The following is a 27,503-nucleotide window of genomic DNA, read 5'->3' as shown; positions in this document are numbered from 1 at the left end:
GGCGGATGTAACCATTGAGAAGCGTGGCGAACTCAGCGCAAGCGCGCCCCCGCCACCTTATGTGGCGGGAGGGGTAAGTACAGCCGTTGTTAAAACTGAAAATAGAAAAATTACTAAGTTGTACCCTGTTTTAAATCAGTTTCAATCAAGTGTATCTGAAAACGAAGATGAACCCACTGTGATTTCGGCCATTGCCCATGCTGTTAATGTACTAGAGGCTCAGCGCAAGTATGAGAAAATGGCTGAGATAGGTGAGAGTAGCGTGATCACTAGGAGTGAAAGTGTTCTAAATCTAGGGCCTGTAAATCCTGTAGCGTCCCCTGAAGTTAGTGTACCAGAGGGTGTGTTCCCGGTCCGCACAATATCAGTTCCCAATGGGAAACCGGATAAGGATGGTGTAGTTCCTTTAAGAAATGTTACAATGCATTGTCCCTGGACTAGATCAGAATTACGTTCCATTATGACTGAATTCCCAGATCCTAGAAAAGAGTTAGCTAAATGTCAAAAATTTGTTAAAGACTTAGGGAATGCTCATGAACCAACCAGTAAGGATTGGCGGGTAGTGTTGAGGGCGTGTCTTCCTCCCAATACTAACATACAAAAATTTATTGGAGATTGTTTGTTGGAGGAAGATGACACCCTGACTGATGAGATTAACCAACGGAATATAGAACAAATTGTCAAACACTTAGCCATCTGTTTTCCAGTAGTAGTAAATTGGAGTAAGATTTTCACCATCAAACAAAAAGATAGTGAAACTGCCTCAGATTACTTTGCTAGAGCTATAACAGCGATTGCACGATTTACTGGGATATCCAACATTAGTGAGGACCCACATCACAGAGAGGTAGCTGTAGGGGTACTGATGGATGGCCTTAGGGAAAATTTAAAGACGAGAGTACAAACCACATTACCTAATTGGAGAGGCGTCACGGTAGACTCCCTTAGGGAGTCTGCTGTGGAGCATGACAAGAACCTTTTTAAAAAAAGGGAAGAGAAAAGTGATAGGTTAATGACGGTTAGTATACAGGCTCTAGAAGGGGTGCATACACGACCACCAGCATACAACCCATATAACAGGAAACCTAAAGTGATCAGGTGTTTCAACTGTAACGAGGAAGGACATTACGTTAGAGATTGTAATAAAGAAAGACTCAATACACATAAGGGTGGGTCACATAGATATCCTCCAAGAAAGGATTCACATAGACTAGAAGACTCACATCTACCCGCGCATATTACGGCAGCAAATGCTGCGCGGGAAATCACTAGTCAGCGCTAGGGGTCAGGTCATACCTGTAGTCTACAGCCAGTGAGGTTAACTGAGAGTCAGAGTGAAGAACCAACAATGATAGTTGACATAGCTGGCAGGAAACAAACTTTTCTTGTAGATACAGGGGCGGCCCGATCTGTGATAACCTCTCCTTTCAATCTACAGGTGACCAGCAAAACTATTCCAGCTATGGGGGTGACGGGAAAAGTGTTACATTATCCTCTAACTAAACCCGCCGAAGTTACTATCGGGCCTCTGCATACTAAGCATTCGTTTCTCTTGGCTGCAGCGGCTCCTACTAACTTGCTAGGGAGAGACTTGTTATGTAAAATGGGATGTGTCATATACTGTACTTCAGATGGTGTGTTCCTAGATACACCCGAGAGGGTTGCACATGAGGTACAGGACATATTGGACACCCCTCCAAGGTTAATGTTACACTCTCCTGTTATAGAACAAAGTCCATCTCAAGTAAAGGGGATGTTGCTGGAAATACCAGGTTCCCTATGGACCAGAGATGGACAGGACACTGGACTGATGGCAAACGTAGCCCCTGTCATGGTCAATCTAAAAAGTGGTAGGATAGCTCCAAAAATCCCACAGTATCCATTAAAACCGGAGGTGGAACTAGGGGTATATCCTGTTATTGAGAGGCTGTTACAACAAGGGATTTTAATTCGTACAGCCAGTACAGCAAATAGTCCCATTTTCCCTGTGAAGAAGAGTGGGGGGAGGGGCTATAGATTAGTCCAGGACTTAAGGGGAATTAACAAAGTTGTTGAGAGCCAATTCCCCGTAGTGCCGAATCCAGCTGTCATCCTCATGCAGATTCCACCGTCTGCCAGTCATTTTACTGTCATTGATCTATGTTCTGCTTTCTTTTCAGTCCCTCTTCACCCTGACTGCCAATACCTTTTTGCATTCTCCTACAGGGGAGTGCAATACACATGGACCAGACTACCCCAGGGGTTCATTGACAGCCCCAGTATTTTCTCCCAAGCCTTACATGACTGTTTGCAATCCTTTCAACCCCACAATGGGTCTGTTCTAATTCAATATGTGGACGATTTGTTGTTGTGCTCTGATTCTTTTATGTCATGTTTACATGATACTAAATTGTTGTTGCTTCATCTTTCACAAACAGGGCACAAGGTGGCAAAGGATAAATTACAGCCATGTCAGACTAAGGTCAAATACTTAGGACACTGCCTCACTAAGGGGCTAAGACACCTGACAACCGACAGAATTGAGGCCATACAACACATGACCCTGCCGCAGAGCCAGAAGCAGATTCGTACTTTCTTGGGGATGTGTGGATACTGTAGGTCCTGGATCCCAGGTTTTTCTATTCTGGCATTACCATTGCAGGAGCTAGTCTCTTCCTCAAAACCAGAACGTGTCGTACACACAGAAGAGTCGGAGCAAGCGTTCTTTAATCTTAAAGATAGTCTGACAAAAGCACCTGCATTGGGAATACCTGATTATGAAAAGCCTTTTGAGCTATTTTGTACAGAAGCTGATGGCTGTGCAGCAGGTGTCCTCACACAGAAACATGGTGACGCTAGCAGACCGGTAGCATACTACAGTGCACAATTAGACAATGTGGCAAGGTCACTCCCAACATGTCTCAGAAGTGTAGCAGCAACGGCCCTTCTAGTAAGTAAGAGCGAGGATGTAGTATTAGGACATAATTCAACCATCTATACACCCCATGCTGTATCAGCTCTGTTAAATTCAGCCCAAACCAGACATGTTTCTTCAGCTAGATTCACAAAGTGGGAACTAGCCCTGATGGCACCCTCAAACATCACCATCAAACGATGTAGCACCCTAAATCCAGCTACATACCTTCCGTATGTGTCTCAAGAGACACAAAGGGTGGGAGGTGAGGAGACCCTGGTTGATGATGAGTTAGGCAAGAATACTGACACGCATGACTGTATGGAACACCTGAATCAGACCTTTACTGCAAGGCCCAACATATGTGACACCCCCTTAGAAAATGTAGATTTTACGTTTTATACAGACGGAAGTTGCCATAGACAGACAGAGACAGGAGAGCTATGTACTGGTTACGCTGTTGTAGACGATCAGGATGTGGTAGAAGCTGAACCCCTTGGTCCACCTCACTCAGCCCAGGTGGCGGAACTAGTAGCACTAAGGAGAGCGTGTGAATTGGCAGAGGGTAAATCAGCCAACATATATACTGACTCTAGGTACGCCTTCGGGGTAGTGCATGATTTTGGGGCCCTTTGGCGTCTTAGAAACTTTACGACAGCAGCAGGTACACCAGTGGCACACTCACAACACATAAAAGGACTTCTGACAGCGATACAGTTACCCAGAACAGTAGCCGTCATAAAGTGCAAAGCCCATACCTTTGAAGAAGACCCAGTGTCATTGGGCAACAACAGGGCAGACGAAGCTGCTAAATGGGCAGCAGGGCAACCTATGACTGTATCGACCGAGACTATGATGGTTTTTCAGACATTAGACACGCAGAAATTAATTGAAATGCAAGATTTGTGTTCCCTGCAGGAGAAGGCGGTCTGGAAGGCGAAGGGATGTGGTCAAGAGTCCTCAGGACTCTGGAGGGATGGACAAGGTAAGCCTGTAGCTCCCCGAACATACTATCCAAGCCTGGCTGAAGCAGCACACGGCCTGACTCACCTGGGTAAAGAAGGTATGTGCAAACTGGTGAGAGCATACTGGTGTGCTCCCGGATTTTCCTCTCAAGCTGGTAAGAAAGCAATGTCATGTCTTACTTGTTTGAGGAAAAATGTTGGGAAAACTATTCCAACTGAGCCATCCCACATCCCTCCTACAGACGGACCTTTTCAGGTAATACAAATTGACTATATCCAACTACCACCGTGCAGGAATCTGAAGTATGTGTTAGTGTGTATTGATGTGTTTTCCGGTTGGGTAGAAGCATATCCGGCAGCCACTAATACTGCTGTGTTCACTGCAAAGAAAATTGTACAAGACTTTGTGTGTAGGTTCGGTATCCCTAGAATCATTGAAAGTGATAGGGGTACCCATTTTACTGGTGATGTCTTCCAAAATATGTGTAAACTCATGGGAATCAGTAGCAGACTTCACACCCCTTACCGACCACAAGCCAGTGGTAAGGTGGAGAGAGTAAACGGTACTATCAAGAACAAACTAGGTAAGATAATGGCTGAAACTGGGTTGGCATGGCCTGAGGCTTTGCCGTTGGTCCTCCACAGCATTCGAACCACTCCTAGACCTCCTCTTAATCTGTCCCCCTTTGAGAAACTGTTCGGACGACAACCTCATTTGATCGTGAGTCCACAAGACGACTTAAAGTGTAATAATGAAGTGACTGTACAATATCTTATAAGAATGAGTAGACAGCTGAAACAACAACAACAAAAACTAAAAATGCTGTCACCTGGTATGCCAGAAACGAACTGTCATGATGTTGAACCTGGAGACTATGTTATGATCCGCAATTTCTTACGTTCAGGTTGTTTAACAGACCGTTGGGAAGGCCCGTACCAAGTGCTGCTGACCAGTACTACATCACTGAAGGTTGCAGAGAGAGACACTTGGGTCCATTCCACCCACTGCAGGAGAGTCCATAATCCGGAGAAAGTGCAAGACAAGACTCAGACCGACGACATAGAGCTGTCACTTGTGAGCCTGTTCCGGGAGACCTAAAGCCTGCAGTTAAGACACCTGAACCAGAGACGTTGCCTCAGAACTATCTTTCCAGCGATGGAGTGGCGGTTTTTGTTTTTCTTTTGTTCCAGGATTTTCCTTGTTTTTACTTTTTCTAGGACATTCTATTTTTGTGAAGGAGAATGGAGGATGGAGGAGAGTTCTGGGAGTGATACGGATGAAATGGAGGCCGAAGAAAAGTTAATAGGATATCCTGAGCAGCCCATTATCAAACTTGGTCCAGGGGTTATGAAAAGGTCTGCTAGCTCAGGAACTCGGAGGCAGTGTGAGGGGCTATTGTCTGATGAGTATTGTATCTGCAAGTTCTGCAACTCCCTAGTTGACGAGAGATGCATCCAACGATGCCAGTCCCCCAGTACTCTGAATATAGGCGGGCATCCATTGGAGGATTATCACTCCCTGGTGGGTAAGGTGCTAAACCAAACTGAGTGTTGGGTGTGCTCTCACGTGCCTCAAGGGCAGCATAACATAGGACTAGTGCCATTCCCGCTAAACATATCCGAAGTACTCGAATTAAGGGGTGGGAGGCCCATAGAAGGGAGGTACAATAACACTAGGTCCCCTAGTCTGACGCTTCGACAATACTCCGTAGGCAGATCATTGCTGTGCCTAAACATATCTCATGCAAAGCGCCTGGAGAATTGGGAGGCTGACCTATCAGATCAGACAATGGCTCGCCACACTCATTTTAGAGAGAGACCCACAAGGTCACTACTAGGCAGGAATGCTGATGGAAGTCACAAGTTAGGGCGTATAACCAAACATAAGAAGGTATCTATTGGAAAAGTCTCTACAGATAAATGTGAAAATATCATTAATGCCGACACGTGTCTAGAGCAGATGGAGACACTAGGCATGGGTAGTTTTATCAAAACTCTGTGTGATATAATTCATGGGCATACTGTTCCTTATGTTCTCCCTGATGATGTGTATTTTGTTTGTGGGAGGAAAGCTTATTCCTGGGTGACTCCGAGTTCCAAGGGCTTGTGTTTCTTAGCTAAACTGGTTCCTGAAATCATGACTATTACTCATGAAGAAATGGTAGATATTCACAAGACTACATCACCACCATACATACACACACAGTATGAACACCGTGGCAAGAGAAATATGATTCCTGGTGAGGAACCCATAGCTACAAAATTGATTAGTGAAACTGCTGGTTTCCAAGTTATGGTTGCTCTAGATCTCACCAGGACCGCTCGGGGAACATTAAACTTTAAATATATCCAAGACCTAGCTAAATTAATAGATAATATCACCGAGATGTATGATGACACTTTCAGGTATACTGGAAGGGAGCTACAAGCGTACAAGAAGGAGTTGGTGCAACATAGACTGGTACTAAATTATCTCACCTCCATTACTGGTGGGTACTGTGTGACACTGGCCACCCAGTTCGGTGTCAAATGTTGCACGTACATTACTAATAATACGGAAGACCCTAAAGAGGTTATAGACCGGAAGATGGATGAAATTTTGCAGCTGAAATGGGAATTTCGAAAGAGCCATAATTCTTCGTTATATGAGGTCGGGGAAAAGGTGGCGGGTTGGTTCTCATGGTTGAACCCAGCAAAATGGTTCTCCGGTCTGGGGGAGTGGGTACAGGAAATGGTTGCTAGTGTAGGTAAGCTCCTTCTCCTTATACTGGGTGTCATCTTAGCAATTGGTTTAGTTGTCAAATGTGTTCCTACTGTGTTGAAGTGTGGAAAACGGTCTCATGGGAGTAACACTAAGAAAGAGACGGAAAGGGTGGTACCAGATACCGAGATCATGGTCTGTGAAGAAGTATTGTATAATCCTGAACTTGAAACGGTGATTGGGTGATAGTTTATTACACTATCAAAGGGTGGAACTGTCGAAGTCAGCAAATTGGATAAAGTCATTTCAATTAAAGTCTAGCAAACTTGGTTGTCTTTGTCTGAAAAGATGCGTACGGTACGCTATGACGTACAAGGGCACGCTACGGCGTGAAAGGGCGTACGCATCCACTACACGTGGCAGCAACAGTAATTGGTCTTTTACCATACATTCGCACAAACACGCATACTTATAAAATAGTACACATTATTGGTAGTTGCAACACATAGTCAGTTATGTCGAAATATAGTAGTATTTATATGTTATATCAGAGTTACATGCATATTAGGGAAATACACAGAACGGGTTAAAGGAATAACATCATGAGTGGTATCATAATGAACCTTGTTACATATCCTACTGTTTGGTGCGCTCTGCGAGGGAATCGCAGAGTGCATACGCAAGTTATGAATGATAGGGAATTATGAACTACTTAAGAGTAAGGAATTCTGGCGGGAAGAGCAGAGCATACCCCCTGCAGAGATGACCCCCTCCTTTGGATTCCTTAGGATGAACCAGCCAATGATTGACGACCCCTTGGACATTCCTGAGACCTGGACCAATAGATGCAAGCCATACCATCTTCATTGTATTACTGTACTTGATTGTGTATATAAGCAGCAGCTTGTGATCCAGAGTGCAGACTTCTTGTCCCCAGACTTCAGGATTGAATGACTGCACTGGATCCAGAGCGCCTGCGATAAGTAACGGCTGTATTTACTATTACATCGCTTGAGCATATTTTTTCCACCTATTGCGAATAAATCTTTGTGCGTTGGAAACACAAATCGAGGTTCGACAATCGTTATTGGTTAGCGACAATACGCACATTACAGTAGATAAACAAGATGTAGTCCTTTATTTTAGCTTTAGCCGTTTGTGGGAGATATGCATAGCTATGAATAGTTATCCCATGAAACAGCTGTAAGGTTTTGCTCGTGTCATCTCAACCGTTGAATGGTACCTAAGTATCTATGATGTCCACCCTCATGCTCAAATCCATCCTATCATTTGCGATATCCTAAGCCTGAATCTGAAATGTTATTCACAATGGATACCAGCACCCAGCAAGTCCACCTACCTGCCTGAGACATCCCAATTGATTTGTGAATCATTTTCAATTTGGTCATGTGACTGAGAGAACACATATGTAAATCCAAACATACATGGTATCAATACACCTACTGTGTTATATATGTGGCTACTTCTACATAGCATATTACATTTATATGAAATATTCAGCCACAAACATTTTTGCTACAATTTTTAATCAAGAACATGATTTTACCCACAAATGTCAGCAATTTAGTGTGACATAGGAAAAAGAAATTATGTTGTGATAATGTGAGTGTGGAGTTCAGAAATTATATGGGTCTGTAGGACCCAGCACTATGTTGTATTTTGGTTTCTCATAGTATCATTTTTCCAGTATTTTATAAGAACTTTAGTGTATGTGGGCACTGTTGGAGTTGTGTGGTGTTTGTATGTGTGTATGTGTGTGTGTGAATTTTTTAGTATTTGACAACAATGATTGATTGGAAAAATAAAGTTGTAGCAGAATTCCAGGCAACTTCAATTACATGAACCTCTGGTAAAACTTCCCTTTTATGTGCTGCTGAGGTGTCAGGACAACTCTAATTAGGCATTGTAACATTTTACTACATCCTGCAAACTGGCAGGAAATGGGGCGGTTGGCAGCTTTAAAGATTATTAAGCATTTTATTTAGCACTGGGGTGATTTCAGATGCCCCTGCCTGGACACCGCTGAGAGGGGAAGCACTTTATAATGTCAGGAGAAGTGCAGGAATTTCAGTAGTCTGGTCCTGGAGAAAATGTGTTCCTGCTCTTTTTATTATACAGACATTACAGGGTGTTTGCAGCCCTACTGATCCCAGAAAAAAAGGTGTTCTCCAGCAGTGGCTCCGAGTCTTCTGACTTGGCCAGGACAGCAACCTTTAATTATGTGGTATATAAATTTCCAGTGTTCAGACAATACGCTACCTGAAAGATATTTCCTGGCAAGTATATTAAATGTTTTAATAACTTATGGTGTCCAAGAAGCACCTGTTCTCCCTGGGTTCCAGTGTTTGAAGGGTTCCTAAACACAGACTTAATCTAAAACACCAGTGAATCTAAAAAATATTTTACAGGGAATACATGTACTAAATTAAGATTGTAAGCTCCAATGGGGCAGGGACTGATGTGAATGAGTTCTCTGTACAACGCTGCGGAATTAGTGGTGCTATATGATTAAATTGATGATGATGATGATGACTTTCCATTTTATAACAGAAGTTTACATAGCTGATACTGACTGTTTATTTCCCATGTGGATGAGAACAAGCTTTGTTGTCAGCACCTTTAAGCATCAAAATGTTCTCTATAATGTCTTTTATCAGGGTTTGCTGACAGGAAGTCAGATGTGCACAGGAAAAATACCCCACCATCAAGGTTGTTCCGCTCCCCTACAGCACCTGAGGCAGTGGGTGTACAGCTCTCCTAGCCCCTTTCATTCTGAGCCAATCCAGCTTCCTTGCATTTCTGCTGGAACAGATCACAATAATATTCTATAGTTACCTAGCATGCCAGATAGAATTAGATCACTATTAGAAATGATCTATTGTTGCAGAGATATGGGGTGACATGGTGTACCCTCCGCCCCCAAAAACAAATATAAAAGAAAAAAAATGAACATGAATTTTTTTTAATAAAAATAAAGGTCCCCACCTTCCCCCTCGGTCCTTTTCCAGACTCCCAAAATGATGTTACCCATTCTCCGTGACACTGATGCATGATGAGATGACAGCCCAGCGGTGTGGAAGGAATGGTGGCGTGCATCACCATCACAGTCGGCTACTTGAGGGATGGTAGCTAATGCAAACTTTTAATTCTCAGTTGAGTTTTTTCATTTTTAAATACCCGATCATTTGACTCTATGTAAGTATGTGCATGCCTGTTTTTATTTCCAGATAATTAGAATGCATAGTCCGATACTGTATAATAAATGTATTATTTTATGTTAGTCCTATAAAAAGATAAAAGCATGAAAGGATTTCAGGAATCTGTGAGTGATTAAAAACCACTTTCCTGGTAAAGATCGTCAAGATAAATTCTTGGCAGCCTGACATTGCGAACATTTCTGGACAAAAAAATGATAATATTAAAGTAATGTTATCCTAGTAAAATTAATATAATGATGTCCTTACTCTTTTTTTTGCTTTCTATATTTATATTTGTGTGGACAATGACCCACCACTGCCGCTGATTTGCTGTACATTAGAGAAGCTGTAGGTAACCTTTGGCTGGTTTTGAACTGTGGTTCTGTGGTTGAAAACCCAGTGACAAAGCATGCTGGGAGTTGTCACCAATAGCCACAGGTCGTATGAGCTTGCATTAAGAATAAAAAAATGCGTTTGCTTGTGGTTTAGTTGAAACCACTGATTCTGAAAGAGTTCCTGCTGCCATTCTGTATGGATGCTGAGAGATTGGATTGTAATATTAACAGACCTAAAAAGAGATAATTCACATATTGTTTTACATTTTTAGTTTCATGTATTAGAAGAAAATCACTTTTCACTTCACTTTTCACTTCAGACAGCTTGCTGTTGCTTCATACTTGAATTGACTTCTCATTTTTTATTTCTTCAGCTTTGAAAAATGATATTGGCTCACTCACAAACTGGGTAAAATGTACATTGTTGACAAAACATAAAAAGCCTGGGTTATAGCTCAGTGAGGTGATAATACAAAACATAATGGAAACTGGTTCTAAAGTAAAACTTCACAAAAGGTGCTGCTGACCGTAGAAACCAATTAAACATTTGCTTTCCTTTTATAAACTGTACTAGAAAAATGACAGCTGGAATATGGTTGTTAGGTGTGGGCTACATCCTCTTTTGTGCACAGTTACATATGGATTTCATACTGTCCAGCCAGTGCTTAGTCATACTTGCCGATTTTTTAGACCAAGTTGAAAAAGAAGATAATGCGGCAAGTGAGGGGTGGTGGACGCTTTTTGAACTGCCGCCATTTGTGTCCTTATGCCGTGGGAGGCGGGGCCATGATGACAAATACCATCCTCAAGGCCGCTGTCAACTTCACTAGTGAAGTGGGTAGTATGCGGGAGGGAGGCATCCTCTCCCAGGACAGTAGGTAAGTATACCCTAGGTTAGGGAATTGCTGGGGAGATTTTGAAAATAGGTGAAGCTAAAATAAAATGGGTGCAGTTAACGTGGATGGGTGGAGCTACATATGCAGTGGGTGTGGCTGACAAGACTGCAGGTATTCGTATAGTTATTGCACTATTATTGTCTGCTTGCAATCAAAATACCAACCCCAGCTGTGTTCTGTATATGTTCATGGCTTATAATAATGTTGTTACCAACTCATAATCTGGCGCTGTGAAACAAACAACATATAACATATTGTGCACTGAATTCTCCAACCTATGGATATGCTGACACACAGTGATTTCTATATTGTTTGTTTCAGAGCTCCGGACTATCTTTTATTTTGTTCTCACATACACAGTGTTCTTAATAGTCCTGGCTGCGCTCTCTTAAATGATTTATTCACATGTATACATTTCATTCATTGAAAGGAGCGCACCTTGGTTTCGCCGATTCTAATTTGCCAACTTTTAATGACTGATTAAAATTTTTAAAAGTCAGATTAATAGGTATAAATAAAAACAAACAAACCAACATGATTAGCTTCATGGGAGAGGTGTGGGAAAAGACAATTGTGAATTTGGGGTGCATACATCATTTTATCATGTGAGTGTAATAGAGCTTTCTCACACATGTTGCTATGTGTAACTAGGACAGTACGGTACATATAATATAGAGTGGAAATCTCTTTACTATTAGGTAAAGATCCAGATCAATGTCATTTGAGAGAAGTGCTATAGATTTTTAATCTTGCTACTATATGTGCTCTGCCTAGCTCCAACTGGACTGAGCAGGGGGTGACACAATGGAGGCAAATATGCGCAATACGTTCCTCCATATTTGTCTTAGCACATATAACTTCTATATAGACGAGCAGCACGGTGGCTAAGTGGTTAGCACTTCTGCCTCACAGCACTGGGGTCATGAGTTCAATTCCCGACCATGGCCTTATCTGTCTGGAGTTTGTATGTTCTACTTTCATGTCTGTGTTTGCGTGGGTTTTCTCTGGGTGCTCCCTTTTCCTCCCACACTCCAAACACATACTGGTAGGTTAATTGGCTGCTATCAAAAATTGACCCTAGTCTCTCCCTCTCTGTCTGTGTGTGTATTAGGGAATTTAGACTGTAAGCCCCAATGGGGCAGGGACTGATGTGAATGAGTTCTCTGTACAGCGCTGCGGAATCAGTGGCGCTATATAAATAAATAATGATGATATGTTTATGTTCACTGTTATTACTCTAAGATTGTTTTATTGTTTTATATATCATTATTTGTTTCTGCTCTGAAAAAGAAAATAAAATCAATTTCATAAGAAAGCTACTTTCAACAGTACCAAAATACATAATTTGTATTCTTCTGAAAATGTTTTATTTATATTGTTCCTTAAGATCAACAAAACGCTGTTAACTGGTAACCACACTCAAATACTATATACGCATGGTCAGAAAGTAGACATGAAACATCACTGTACACAAATTTTAATATATTAATGTTTATGCCAGGCATTGTGAGAAGAGCAACATGTTTCTGGCCTATTAGCTGTGAATGGGCTGACAGATGCATCACTGTGCTTCAGCTAATTTGCCCAGGTAAAATTAATCTTAGTAACTGCTCACTGTGGGGAAAAAATAGCACTGTGTGCATTGTCCTAATTAGTCCTGTTTGGGCTTTAACAGTGATTATGTTAATTTCATTGAACAAAGATGTGCAGAAATGTGCAGCATTTAGTGCAGGAAAAATATTTGCATCTTAAAGACTTTTATGTTCACTTTAATTCCAGCTTAATATGTGATTATATAATTACTGACTAGACATAAAAGGCCTTATTCATTAAGGAAAGTAAAGCAAAAAAGGAGTAAGTTTGCACCTTGACAAAACCATGTTGCATTACAGGGAGATGTAAATTTAAAATGTGATGGCAGATTTATAGTTGGTTTAGGGAATGTCCTAGATCAATTTTAAATTTCAGTATACAAATAAATCTATCAAGTGTTTGTGTGCTACATGAAATAACAGACAGTATTTTAACTTATGTGCAAAATAATAAACTAATTTGCACCCCTTGCATTGTAACATGGTTTTGTCCAGGAGAAAACTTACTCCTTTTTTTTGCCTTACTTTCCTTAATGACTCAGGCACAAAGTGCTAATTATCTTCTATTGGTAATGTTAGTACAAACATGAATAAAGAAGGACAGTCCACAATATTGGAGTCTTAGCTGTTGGTATACCTACCTCTACAATGACAGTGCCCATATTTTACCTAGCTTTAAGGATGATGCTTTAAGTCTGTAACCAGTTTGGGAAGATGATATTTACAAGCCGTTGTTGGTACTGTGTACACACACTTCAAAATCAATTTATTTAATCAATTCGCCAGTTTTCGCTTCAGAAATAACTTTTATAAGGTCTTGATTTGGCAGAATGCCATATATTTACTCCTGTTTTATCAATCTCATACTTTCTCAGGTCAATGTTATAATAAAAAAATACATATTTAAATAATAGTGCAGATTACATTTGTATGCAAGAAATGATTTAATCACTACATGCATTTATGTTTTATATTGTCACAATACACAGGGCCATCTTTTCCACTGGGCATGATGGGCAGGTGCCGGGGGCCCCACGGGCAAAGGGGCCCCATAGGCAGGGCTCTTAATTAGAATATATAATCCTGCAAGAAAAAAAATTCCTGCAAAAAAATCTTCAAGGGTCACTGAGTGAGTACATTTAAAAAAAGTGATTTTATGATATATATATATGTCAATATATCTATATCTATATCTATATCTATACATCTACATCTACATCTATATATATATATCTATACATCTATATATATATATATATATATATATATATATATATATATATATATATATATATGAAGGTGCCCCGGTGCACTGCTTTGCCCCGGGGCCGGTAATGTTGTTAAGATGGCCCTAAAAATACCAGTGGCTGATTGTCCATATAATTGTAATACTTGGATCTGTATTGATGATCAGGTTTGCTGGCACAGTCTAATGCTAAAATGAGTCTTACTATAAACATTTGTTGCAGCCTTCCGGCTTGCCCTAACATCAGTAATTCTGACCAGCCCGGGGGGGGGGGGGGGCGATGCCCCCCTGCAGTTGCTGTATATTCAGTAATATATTTCACTTTATATAGCAGATGTAATGTAAGACCTGCAAACCTGGTTTGAGAACAGTTTAAGTTTTCCAGAGGAATAATACCAATAACGTCCACTTTTGCAGTGGTGCTAACGATGACCATCAGAAGAGAGGCAGACAGGAACCACTGTCAGCAACAGCAGGAGTCAGAAATAGCAATGGCGTCATCCACGGCGTCCAGTGCAATATGTAAATTTAACACCAACGTGCACTTCTGGCAGTTTGTCACACCGGAGCAATGTTCACTAGGTAGCAAGTGGCGGTTACAAGGGGTGGTCAGGGCAGCAGGTAGCGATCAGACAGAGGTCAAATGGAAACCGGGTCAGGTGCACTAAGAAGCAAGAACAGGTATGCAGAACACTGAGCAATGATCTGGCAAGATACCCTTGCACTGACATCACTGCTCATCAAGACACTTGGGGGTATATTTACTAAACTGTGGGTTTGTAAAAGTGGAGATGTTGCCTATAGCAACCAATCAGATTCTAGTTATCATTTATTTAGTATATTCTACAAAATAACAGCTAGAATCTGATTGGTTGCTATAGGCAACATCTCCACTTTTTCAAACCCACAGTTTAGTAAATATACCCCTTAGAATCCCTTAGCACTAGATGTATTTTTAAGTGGGACAAAGTTATAGCTGACATAGTTTGTGACACTATGGAATTCCCATCACCGAAAAACCTTCTGGACTTTTTTGATTCTGCTCTTCAATTCTGTAGCTGATCTGTGTCATTTTTAGTTCATTTTATAGTTTTACAAAATATGGGCGACAAGGGGCAGAGTATTTATTTAGCACTGAGGTTATGGGATCAGATCCAACCTGGTCACTATCTCTGTGGAACTTGTATGCTCTCATGTCTTTGCTCGGTTTTCCTCTGACAGGCCAATAAAACAGTGATTGCTTAATTGGTTTCTGACAAAATGAATCCTATTGTGTGTGTGTTTTTATTATTAATATTATTATTAATTTATTTATTTATAAGGCGCCACAGATTCCGTAGCACCGGATACAGAAGCAAGTAACAAATAGATGAGGTAATACAGTTTTAAACTGTAAGCTCCAATGGGACAGGGAATGTGAAAAGTACAATATTTTCTGTCAAGTGCTTTGGAATATAGTGGAGCAAAAGTAATAATAATAATAATAATAATAATAATAATAATAATAACAGCTATACAATATTTTGTTCAACAGGGGGAAGGAATATCAGCACATATTTAAACAATCTGTTATGTTTTTAACAATATATACATTTTTAAAATTCATCTATTTAGCCCCTGGCTTCATAGCCCTTAATCCTATCAGCCGGTTGTATTATTTATTAGCTCCTACTCCAGATTGCTCTGAAATAATGGTATGGGGCTCTTTCATGCTAGAATTATGATTACAGCATACTTGCCGACTTTCTCAAGTCGGCGTCCGTGAGCTGCTTGGGGGAGGTGGGAGTTTGGGGGGCGGGGCTATGCAAATCACACCATTATGCCACGATTCCCTGAGAATTGCGGAATTTTGGATCTAATTCTGCCCACTTCACTAGGAAGTGGGCAGAGACGGGAGACTGCCATACTCTCCCGGGAGTCTGCCATACTCTCCCGGGAGTCCAGGAGACCTACCTGGAATCCAGTACTCTCCCGGACATTACGGGAGAGTTGGCAAGTATGGGTTACAGACATAGACAAAAATGCTATGTTATTGTGTGTTAAGTAATTCCATAACGCAATTGTAGTACTAGAGAATGGAGGTCACCAGTAAACGCAAAGGGTGACTGATTTGTAAGGTAACACAATGAAAGACTACAGATGTACATTACAGTGTAAATTGTCATTTGAATATGCCCAACCCCTACAGATATGGTCACGTGAGAATTAATAGTAGATGCAAGATGACAGAGTCACGAACATTGCAAATGACAGTCATCTTTTTATTGTAGCAGCATTTTGTATTTGGTGATGTCCATATAAAGAGTAGTACTCTGGTCAGAAAACAAGAATGATAGAGAAGGGACTTCATAAGTGTAACGCAAGAGGGCTGCACCTTCTGTGGAACACATGTCAATCATCTCTCACTCAGCAGTGTGCTCTAAAATAAAACAATTCTGAGTTGGTTGGAGGAGCAATTACTTTGAAATTTGTCTCTGAAGAATAATGGATGATTGAATGCCAAATAAGGATACTGCGCATGAAAGTTCTTTGTGTTTTTGGAATAAGCTCTTTCAAGAGGGGGGACTGCTGCTTCTGTTGCTGCTGTTGCATAGAGTTTTCTTTAACCCATCTAGTGCTGCAGGTGCTTCAATGTCAATGTAAGATTTTTCCAATTTAAAAGGCTTGTTTTAGCCGTTTGCATCTTGAAGTATAAGGTCACCAGACAACTATGCACTGTAATTATACCATGAAGCTGTAAGACTTTGTTTTACAGTGTATCTGTACCATTTCTGTTTAACGAAGGTTCCCTTCTTACTGGCTTTTCACAGGTAATGTGAGGGATGTACAAGAACATTTCTCTTTTATGGTATGGGCACTGGTTTTGTCGGTATCTAAAAAAAAAGTTGTTTATTGGTTCACTGAAGCATCAACTACACATGTGTCGAATAAGTGATTGCTAACTTTAAGACATCTGTAGGCCCAGAGCTCTCATAATTGGGCAACCCAAGTTATCTGTAAGACACAAGTGGAGACTTGTAACTGCAGAGTATAATACAATCTCTTAAGAGCAACAAATGAAACCTCCCAAAAATAAAATCAATATTTAAATTTGCGCTGGTATAAATTTTGCCAAGAAGGGTTTAACACATTTTTAGAACTTGGGGAGGAAAGATCAGGATTGTTAATGTTCTAGCTTGAGCTAATGTTAGGTTTAGGGTCCAAGCTTGGGATTGATACAGATTTATGACTTGAATTATCATCACTGTCACGAACAGGTTAAGAATGATGATAGTATTCTATGGTTGAGGATGGATTCTTCCTTTTGTTTTTCGACCTGGGAGACCAGGGCTGGGAATTTCTGTCAATTATGTAAAAGTAATCCTAGATGGATTATTGATACAAAGTATCTTCCTATATAAAGCTCTTGTTTTATTCTTTTTTTCATTTTTTTCAGCATGACCTCCACAAACTGATTTGCCAGCCACAAAACACTGAAGTTCAAAGAGACTTAAAATTGATCAAAAATATATTACTCAAATCTAGTAATAACTTAAAAGTTGGTATTTGCTGGCGGGAATGTGGCTAGAGAGGTACGATGCTACACATATGGTGGACCTGCCCTCGCATAGTTCCTTTCTGGAACATGGTTCTTACACTCATAAACTCTGTGTCAGAACAATAGATAAGTAAGGATCCCTGGTCATTCCTTCTCTCTCGCCCTATACCTGATGAGAGCGCGTCCTCTAACAAGCTTATCTCCCATTTTCTGGCAGCCGCTAAATCCCTAATAGCAAAGCACTGGAAAGACCCTAGGGCTCCCTCTATGCAGGAGTTACGGTCATACATAGGACATGTCGCAAGCATGGAAAGTATAACGTGCTACCTTCATGATAAATCATATAACTTTGATAAGGTGTGGGCCCCGTGGTACTTTCTAGAAAGCCGTAGCTGCCTCGCCAGTACGGCTCCTCCTCCTGCAGATGGAACATAGCTCTTGGGCCGCCTCTGGACCCCCCAGGCTGGAATTGGTGCGCGGATGGTGAGTAATGTCTGTATGCTACCCCTCTCTCGTGAAGTCATTGTAACTGTGTGTCCTAGCTTTTCCTAGCAATGTTCCAAGTTTGCGTGCCTATTGGTTTTTTAGTTATATTGTTGACAATATTTGTGCCTTTCTACCCCCCACCCTCCCTTCCCTTCTCTTTCCCCCACCGATATAAAAGTATAAAACTCAGAGGAAACACTTTGATTATTAAGATTTTTCTTGTCCAAAATGTTATCTGTACTGTTCCTGTTGTTTCCTCTACAAATAAAGAGTTTAAAAAAGTTGGTATTTTATTTTGAGAAGCTGACAGTCGGTAAATGAAGATATTGAACCTATTTTTATTGAAAGTACTTCTCTGCTAACTGATATGCTGTAACCTGCATAGCCTACACTATGCAAATTAGATTTTTGCAAGCTTTTGAAATTTTTGTATTCCATAAACAACATCACGATGTCAGTGTCATTTAAGACTAAATGAAAGTTCAAGATTAATCGTTCTATTTTTGCCATAATGGCTGCGCATTATTTTAATGTAATTTTCATAATTGCAGCTCTCTTCTTCTACAAGGACTCACAGCATATTTCTATAATGCAGCAAAGATTCATAAAGGGAAAGGAAAAAAGGCAATTTACAGTTTGGTACTTGAGAAATAGGAAGGCTATAGTGTTTTTTGAAGGTCAGAGGATAATTTAGAATCCCTCCATCACCTAATGTAAAACATCACCTCTGTACACACTTTAGTCTTTGTGTAGTCTTTGTTGTGTCTCCCTGGTACTTCAAGGCTGGGTACACACTACAGGTTTTCACTCGATTGTCGTGCCAATCACACGGTAAACAATCGTTCTGCCAAATATCGCAGCAGTGTGTATGCACTAACGATGAACAATTATTGTTCCAAAGCACAACGTATTGTTTGATTTGATTTCATGGATTACAAATCACGTTCAACGATAGAACGACGTCATTCCAATTCTGCGGTGTGTAGGCACTCACGACCGGATCTCCATAGAGTTTACAGAGCCACGATCTTTTCAGCTGATGGTTATGACAGATGTAGAGCACAAATCTGAAGGTAAATGTTATAAAACATGTATAGAGTGTACACATGGATCGGCATGCTGATCGGGACTTTCAGTGGTTGGTAAAATCGCTAATGATATCGCATCTGGGGAATTTTTCTGTAGCCAGCCTAAGAGTGACATACTATACATGTGTCCACTAGGGTAAAGTGCCCAGGTAACTATTGATTAGAGATGTATGAAGTCCCCCAAATATCATTTTCCCTTCATTTGGCCTAAAGATTTATGACTGTTTGCATTTTTGCGTCAACTCACTTCAATTCACCTAATTCCAATGCTAATTTACCCCTCTCACTTCCTGTCAGCCATCTTACAATCTCTGTAGGAGAAGCAGGAAGTAGAACAGAACAAGTTTGGTGCCTAAACATGAACACTGTCACAAACACGCTCCCAGCTGCCGTAACTTTGGGTGTTCGCATTATGAGGTCACACACGATTCCAGCACTTAAGTCTCTCTCTACTTATCACTCAGGTTATAGACCTGCTGAATTTCCCCCAAACAGCGCTCTCACACCCCCACACACTTCAGGTTTTGACACCACCTATTGAATACGGGCAATAGGACCCCAATATTCTGTCCCATACTGGCATGCATGGCTTCTGGCTATGCACAGGCTAGCAAGGCCCACACCAGCAAACAAAGGGTTAACTCTTCACACCTTCAGACTGTTACATAAATGTAAATGCAAGCATACACTAAGCTTGTTAATCAAATGTATCAACAAATCACACACCAGCATTCAAAGGGTTAACTTGGTCCAGCTATATTCTTCTTAACAAGCTAATGGATTTGTTTGAGTATTAAGGACGCAACTTATTAGATTTATGGATTTAATATACAAAGGTACAGGACAGTCAGATATACAAAAACAATTAATAAACAATTGACATAATATACACAAGTAAAGCAGTTTAAAATAAAAGGGGTTACATTCAGATTATCACTTACATGAGTTGTATAATCTGTGCCATGGGAAATTGGCTAGAAATATGGATAGCTACAGATACAGATCCTACCTATACTGTGGCCAATGCAGCTATTTTAACCCTAACTCTGGAGTAAGATTCCTCTCTTCTACTATTTTCATTCATACAGATTCATGAAATATACTTTGCTTCTCATAGCCCTCAAAAGCATTGTACCTGCGTAATCAAAAGTGCATGTGTAGATGCTCACTATTGTACCTTCATCATCATCATAATATTTTTATATAGTGCCAACAATTCCACAGCGTTGTGCAGAGCATATTTGTCAATCACATCAGTCCCTGTCCCATTGGAGCTCACAATCTAAATTCCCTAACAAACAAACACAGAATAGAGTTATTTTTGTCAGTAGCCAATTAGCCTACTAGTATGTTATTGGAGTGTGGGAGGAAACCGGAGCACCGACACAACACAAACATGGGGAGAACATACAAACTCCAACAAGATAAGGCCCTGGTCGGAATCAAACTCATGACCCCAGCACAGAATTGCTAACTACCGAGCCACTGTGCCCATATTCATTCACAAACCTTAAAAGACATGTACCTCAATTTGCATGCTGCACCTATATATGCTTCGGTCTGGAAACTTTTCACTCAGGAAACCATTTTTATTTCCTAACCTGGGCACTATTATTTTTATTGGATTTACTGTTCTTATCTTTACTTTCTTCTTGATCAATGTATCTTGCTGTCTGCCCTAACCATTTGCTTCTTATTGTCCTCCTAATTTTAGCCTGCTTAATTAGTATCATTTTGTTCTTATGTGAATGACCTTACCTATAAACATACCTCTCTCATTCTTTTTTTCAATCAATACTTGTCACCATATTGGTCAGTGACTTTATACGTGTAAAAAACATCTAAGTTCCGGTGAACTCAATATCACTATCATCATTATCTATTTATATAGCGCCACTATTTCCGCAACGCTGTACAGAGAACTTTCTCACATCAGTCCCTGCCCCATTGGAGCTTACAGTCTAAATTACATAACACACACACACACACACATACAGACAGAGAGAGAGAGAGAGAGAGAGAGACTAAGGTCAATTTAATAGCAGCCAATTAACCTACAAGAATGTTTTTAGAGTGTGGGATAAAACCCACACAAACATGGGGAGAACATACAAACTCCACACAGATAACGCCATGGTCGGGAATCAAACTCATAACCCCAGTGCTGTGAGTGAATAGGTTTATAGGAAATGGGGCTAGCTAAAACTGGTTGTATCCCACTAGCTTAAGCTTCTGCTCATGTACCAAAATCTATGTTGAGGAGTATTGTGCAGATTTTTTTTTTTATTGTGCAGAGTTCAGCATAAGCCTGGTTACACAGAAAAACAATAAAAGAATTGGGAATGGAGACACAGAAGGTATGCAAAAGAGCAAATGTCAGCAATATTTAATCAGAAAATTATGTTAACCTAAGCTGAATAAGATCCAGCATAGTCATGGCTAATGGAGAACTTCCTTGAAAATGGTAACGTTTGAGAAAGAGATTGGGAAAGACTTTCATGTAGAGGTACTCAGGCAGCTATACAAGGCTTGGGACTTGATGCTTGACCAGATGAGGAGAGCATGTTACAATATGTTAAAGGCAAGCTTTTGGTGAATACAAGTGAAAAACAGAGGTTGCAAGCAGTGGCAAAGTGCCCAGAGCAGAACCAACATTAAAGACACAAGTATGGGGCAAGAAATTTAGTAAACTTGCCTGATGAAGGGGCCTCTGTGCTCTGAAAGCTAGCAAATCTAAAACTTTATTTTGGTTAGCCAATAAAGGTATCACTCCTATCATCATCATCATTTATTTATATAGCGCCACTAATTCCACAGAGCTGTACAGAGAACTCATTCACATCAGTCCCTGCCCCATTGAAGCTTACAGTCTAAATTCCCTAATATAGACACACACTCAAAGACAGAGAGGGAGACAGACAGACAGACAGACAGACACAGAGGGAGAGACTAGGGTCAATTTTGATAGCAGCCAATTAACCTACCAGTATGTTTTTGGAGTGTGGAAGGAAACAGGAGCATCTGGAGGAAACCCACGCAAACACAGGGAGAACATACAAACTCCACACAGATAAGGCCACCTCTGATAATACTTATGTGTTTTTGACATAAAAGTATTTAACATTACATAGTTAGCAATATGAAACAAGTGAATGTCTTACAGGTGAGAAACCTGGCCAAGTTTGGAATGCTGGAATAAAACAGCTGAAGAAGTTAAATAATCAACAGAAGGTCAAAAGTGCTGTAAAAGAGGATGACTACATTTAAGGTATTGAAGATGCCTTTAACTCCAGTGTTAATTTATCATCAAAGTAAATATGGGGCCTGATTCATTAAGGAACTTAAATTAAGAAGTTTCTTATTTCAGTCTCCTGGACAAATCCATGTTACAATGCAAGTGGTGGAAATTAGTCTTTTGTTTTGCACATAAGTTAAATACTGACTTTAAATTTCAGTGTACAAATAACCTATCAAGTATTTGTGTGCTACATGAAAAAACAGTCAGTATTTAACTTATGTGCAAAACAGAATACTAATTTTCATCCCTTGCATTGCAACATGGTTTTGTCCAGGAGACTTAAATAAGAAACTTCTTAAGTTCCTTAATGAATCAGGCCCATGGTGTTGACAACAGAGCCATGAGTGATGTGACTAATGATAAATGTTTCTTCTCTCACCTTGACCAAAATAAGACGGAAAGAGTTACTTAAACTACTGGATGGCATATAACCTCAGCTGGATTAGAGGTCCGCTTGGTTCACCGGAACTTAGATGTTTTTTACACGTATAAAGTCACTGACCAATATGGTGACAAGTATTGATTGAAAAAAAGAATGAGAGAGGTATATTTATAGGTAAGGTCATTCACATAAGAACAAAATGATACTAATTAAGCAGGCTAAAATTAGGAGGACAATAAGAAGCAAATGGTTAGGGCAGGCAGCAAGATACATTGATCAAGAAGAAAGTAAAGATAAGAACAGTAAATCCAATAAAAGGTTAATTCCACTGCCCAGTCCCTCCTATACTCACGAGAAGAAAGATACCAGTACATAATGTACTATATGTACCTAGTCTTGGAAGAAACCTATTGTCCGTGAATAAACTCTTAAAGCAATGACAATGCTGCTGCTTTCAAGGATGACAGCTGCATTATCACAAAAGGAATCACACTCTCTTGCACAAGGAGAAATCCCTGATGAATTGTACCAGCTGACGTGCAAAGGAGCAGTCAGCACCACCAAGCAAAGCCAATATATGAACTGCATCCATAAGGGACACTGACTTCTTGGATATAAGGACCCAGAGGCATTCTAGAAGCCAGTTAAAGAGCAGCTCGTTAAAAGTATCCAGATTGACCAATGCAGTCAGATTATGAAATGCATTAAATGCTTTAAATGGAAAATAAGAAGAAAATATTTTCCAAGAACCTGCAGTAGCAGAGCTGGACACCCTATGTAATTGATACACGCAGAGACAGGTAGACCGATGAGCACCGAGACCCCAGGAAGGAACATGTATTTACTCATTTTCTTCAATGACCAAATATAATATGCAATAACATTTATGCATCACAGCAAACATAAAGTACCCGAGAAACTCAAAACAATTCTTGCTCAAGTAAGCAGATGATACACCTATGGTATGACCCAAGCCACTTTGAAGAATAGAAATGTGTTCCAGACCAATGTACTATACAAACCTGAACCAACAGCTATAGCAGAGATAAAGTGTACTCTCTGTGAAAGTGGGTGAAGTATACTTTTTGATACAAATATGTCAATTACATATAGGGGTGAAGCAATAATGACAACCAGTAGGGCTACATCAAAGCCCCATATGAATGGTGTAACAGTATCAGACATAGTGTGTCTGGGAGGGTGTCGTGTGATGTGTCTGGGAGGGTGTCGTGTGATGTGTCTGAGGGGTGGCGTGATGTGTCTGAGGGGTGGCGTGATGTGACTGGTGGGTGGTGTGATGTGACTGGTGGGTGGTGTGATGTGACTGGTGGGTGGAGTGATGTGGCTGGGGGTTGGCGCAATGTGGCTGAGGGGTGTCACGTTATATGTCTGAGGGGTGGCGTGATGTGACTGGTGGGTGGTGTGATGTGACTGGTGGGTGGTGTGATGTGACTGGTGGGTGGAGTGATGTGGCTGGGGGTTGGCGCAATGTGGCTGAGGGGTGTCACGTTATATGTCTGAGGGGTGGCGTGATGTGACTGGTGGGTGGTGTGATGTGACTGGTGGGTGGTGTTATGTGACTGGTGTGTGGAGTGATGTGGCTGGGGGTTGGCGCAATGTGGCTGAGGGGTGTCACGTTATATGTTTGAGGGGTGGCGTGATGTGACTGGTGGGTGGTGTGATGTGTCTGAGGGGTGTCGCGTTATGTGGCTGGGGGGTGGCGTGATGTGACTTGTGGGTGGTGTGATGTGGCTGGGGGTTATTATTATTATCATTTATTTGTTAGGCACCACAAGATTTCCGCAGCGCCGTACACAGTACAAACAGTAGACTATACAGGACGAAACAGTACAGAACAATAAACAAAAATACCAATACGTCAGAAACTCCAGGCAGGCTGCTGCAATAAGCATGGAGCAGAAGAACAGGTGAGGAGACAGGAGGGAAGAGGGCCCTGCTCATGTGAGCTTACATCCTAAAGGAGGGTAGACAGAACCAGGCACAAGGGTAGCCAGAAGAGAGAAGGGAGAGCGAGTGGAGGAGGTGAGGTGGTTAAGTAGATGGTTGGTAGGCTTTGCGAAAGAGGTGAGTTTTCAGTGCATGTTTGAAGCAGCACAGAGTAGGAGAGAGATGGATGGAGCTAGGGAGGTCATTCCAGTGAAGGGGGGCTGCATGGGAAAAGTCTTGGATTCTGGAGTGTGAAGAAGTGATAAGAGAGGAGGAGAGGCGGCGATCATTGGCTGAGCGCAGGGAGCGGGCAGGAGTGTGTATGGAGAGAAGGTTAGAGATGTAGGAGGCAGTAGAGTGGGAGAGAGCCTTGTATGTGGTGGTGAGGAGTTTGAATAGGATTCTATAGGGGAAGGGAAGCCAGTGTAGGGCGAGGCAGAGAGGGGAGGCAGAGGAGGAGCGGCGTGAGAGGAAGATGAGTCTTGCAGCCGCGTTGAGTATAGAGCGGAGGGGGAAGAGATGGGAGTGGGGGAGACCAGTGAGGAGAAGGTTGCAATAATCCAGGCGGCAGATGATGAGTGCGTGGATGATGGTTTTGGTGGCATCCTGAGAGAGGAAGGGACGGATGCGGGCGATGTTGCATAGTTGGAAGCGACAGGACTGGGCAAGGGAAAGAATGTAGGGGGCAAAAGAGAGAGAGGAGTCAAGGGTGACGCCTAGGCAGCGGAGTTGGGTGACAGAGGAGATGGTGGTGTTGTTTACGACAATAGAGAGGTCGTGATGGGATGGGAGTCTGGGCAGAGGAAAGACAATGAGTTACGTTTTAGAGATATTGATTTTAAGAAAACGCGCAGACATCCAGGAGGAGATGGCGGAGAGGCAGTCAGATATCCGAGAGAGGAGGGTGGAGGAAAGATCGGGAGAAGAGATGTAGAGTTGAATGTCATCAGCATACAGGTGATACTGAAGACCAAAGGAGGAGATGAGAGCACCAAGTAAGGAAGTATAGAGCGAGAAGAGTAAAGGGCCGAGAACAGAGCCCTGCGGGACTCCTACAGGGAGAGGGTAGGGGAGGAGGAAGAACCAGACGTGGATACAGAGAAGGAGCGGTTAGCAAGGTATGAGGAAAACCAGGCAAGGACAGAACCAGAGAGGCCAAGAGACAGAAGGGTTTGCAGCAGGAGGGGGTGGTCCACGGTGTCAAAGGCTGCGGAGAGGTTAAGGAGAAGTGACCCTTGGACTTGGCCGATAGGAGATCATTAGTAACCTTGGCCAGGGCAGTTTCAGTGGAGTGGAGGGGACGGTAGCCAGATTGGAGAGGGTCAAGGAGGGAATAGTCAGAGAGGTGTCTGGCGAGGCAGCTACAGACAATCCGCTCAAGTAATTTGGAGGCATAGGGTTGGTGCAATGTGGCTGAGGGGTGTCACGTTATGTGTCTGAGGGGTGGCGTGATGTGACTGGTGGGTGTTGTGATGTGGCTGGGGGTGGCGTGGTGTGGTTGTGGGGGTGATGTGGCATGATGTGACTAGGAGAGCATAATAAATGTAAGGCTTTATTATATTGTATGTATTATATACTGCGAGGCCTGCGTTATGTACTGTGTTCACTTATGCCATATTTCATGTAACTAACTATACATTTTCCAAACAGGTCCCAACACTTCAGGTTCCACAAGAATCCAGTACCAAGTTGTGAAAGCTGCATTAACAGGTAGGTGAGAGCAGCACCATTTTAATACATGTCATGTATTAGCACCATGCAGCACCATTTTATGTCATGTCTACACTCCATGTTGGCCACGCCCCCAACAGTATGTGGCCACGCACCATTGGTCTTTACAACACTTTTCCTGTTTGTCTCTGGAGGAGGGGCCCATAAACTTGCTGTACCAAGGCTCCAAATTCCTCTTGGCAGCACTGCCCAGGACACAGGGATTGTTAATCATATTAATTTGGCCAGGAGCCCAAACTGCCACCTACACTAAGCACCCCTCCCCAGGGCCATCTTAATAACATTATGCCCATCGTGCCCAATGGAAAAGATGGCCCTGCACCTCCCTGAACCTGGGGGAGTCCCACAGACAGGGTGGAGGGGAAGCAGTATTGCTCATTTTAATTAATTAGCCACATACTAGTTAACAATAGATTTTTATTGTTGTCAATTGCAATATGCGGCCCTGCAGTTTTCAAAATCAAATGTGCTTCTCTCTTCCCATAAAACCAAGTTTAATTTTTGCATCTGGGTGCAGAATGACTGGTGACTGGGGATGTCTAGTCTGGGCAGCACGGTGGCTTAGTGGTTAGCACCTCTGCCTCACAGCACTGGGGTTATGAGTTTGATTCCCAATCATGGCCTTATCTGTGATTTGTTTGATAACACACACATGCACAGACACACACCATACTTGCCATCCTGAAATAGTGGGTGAGCTCCCACACAACCGAGAGCTTGGCAAATCTCTCTGAAGCTGGGCCAGAGAAGACAGTAGATAGAGAATAGCAGCAGTGGGTGGAACATAGCATCATAATGCAATTTACATAATTGTACTGCAGTATGTGGAAAATGATGATGCAATTTGCGTCATGAAGTCCTGCTCACCCCCAAACTTCATGGAGCATCTCCCAGAGGGGAGCCCTGAAAAGTCAGCAGTTCTGACACCCACACCCACACACACCACATTTAGTATTATATTGTTTTACTTTCAATTGACATTTAGTCCCTTTTTTTTGCTCTTTCACTTTATTAACAATGGGAACATTTTTATTGAACACATTTTTTGCATGTGGCAAAATAAACGGACCATCACAAACCAAAGTAATAATGCATGATTGTTTATCATACCAGGGAAAAAAAACAGAGGAACAAAACAGCAAAGCATAAACACACGGCTTATTAAATTCAGCTCTCACCACAGGCAT

This window comes from Mixophyes fleayi, chromosome 3, assembly GCF_038048845.1.
Source record: "Mixophyes fleayi isolate aMixFle1 chromosome 3, aMixFle1.hap1, whole genome shotgun sequence".
NCBI lineage: Eukaryota > Metazoa > Chordata > Amphibia > Anura > Limnodynastidae > Mixophyes > Mixophyes fleayi.
Note: the sequence above shows the minus strand (reverse complement) of the source record.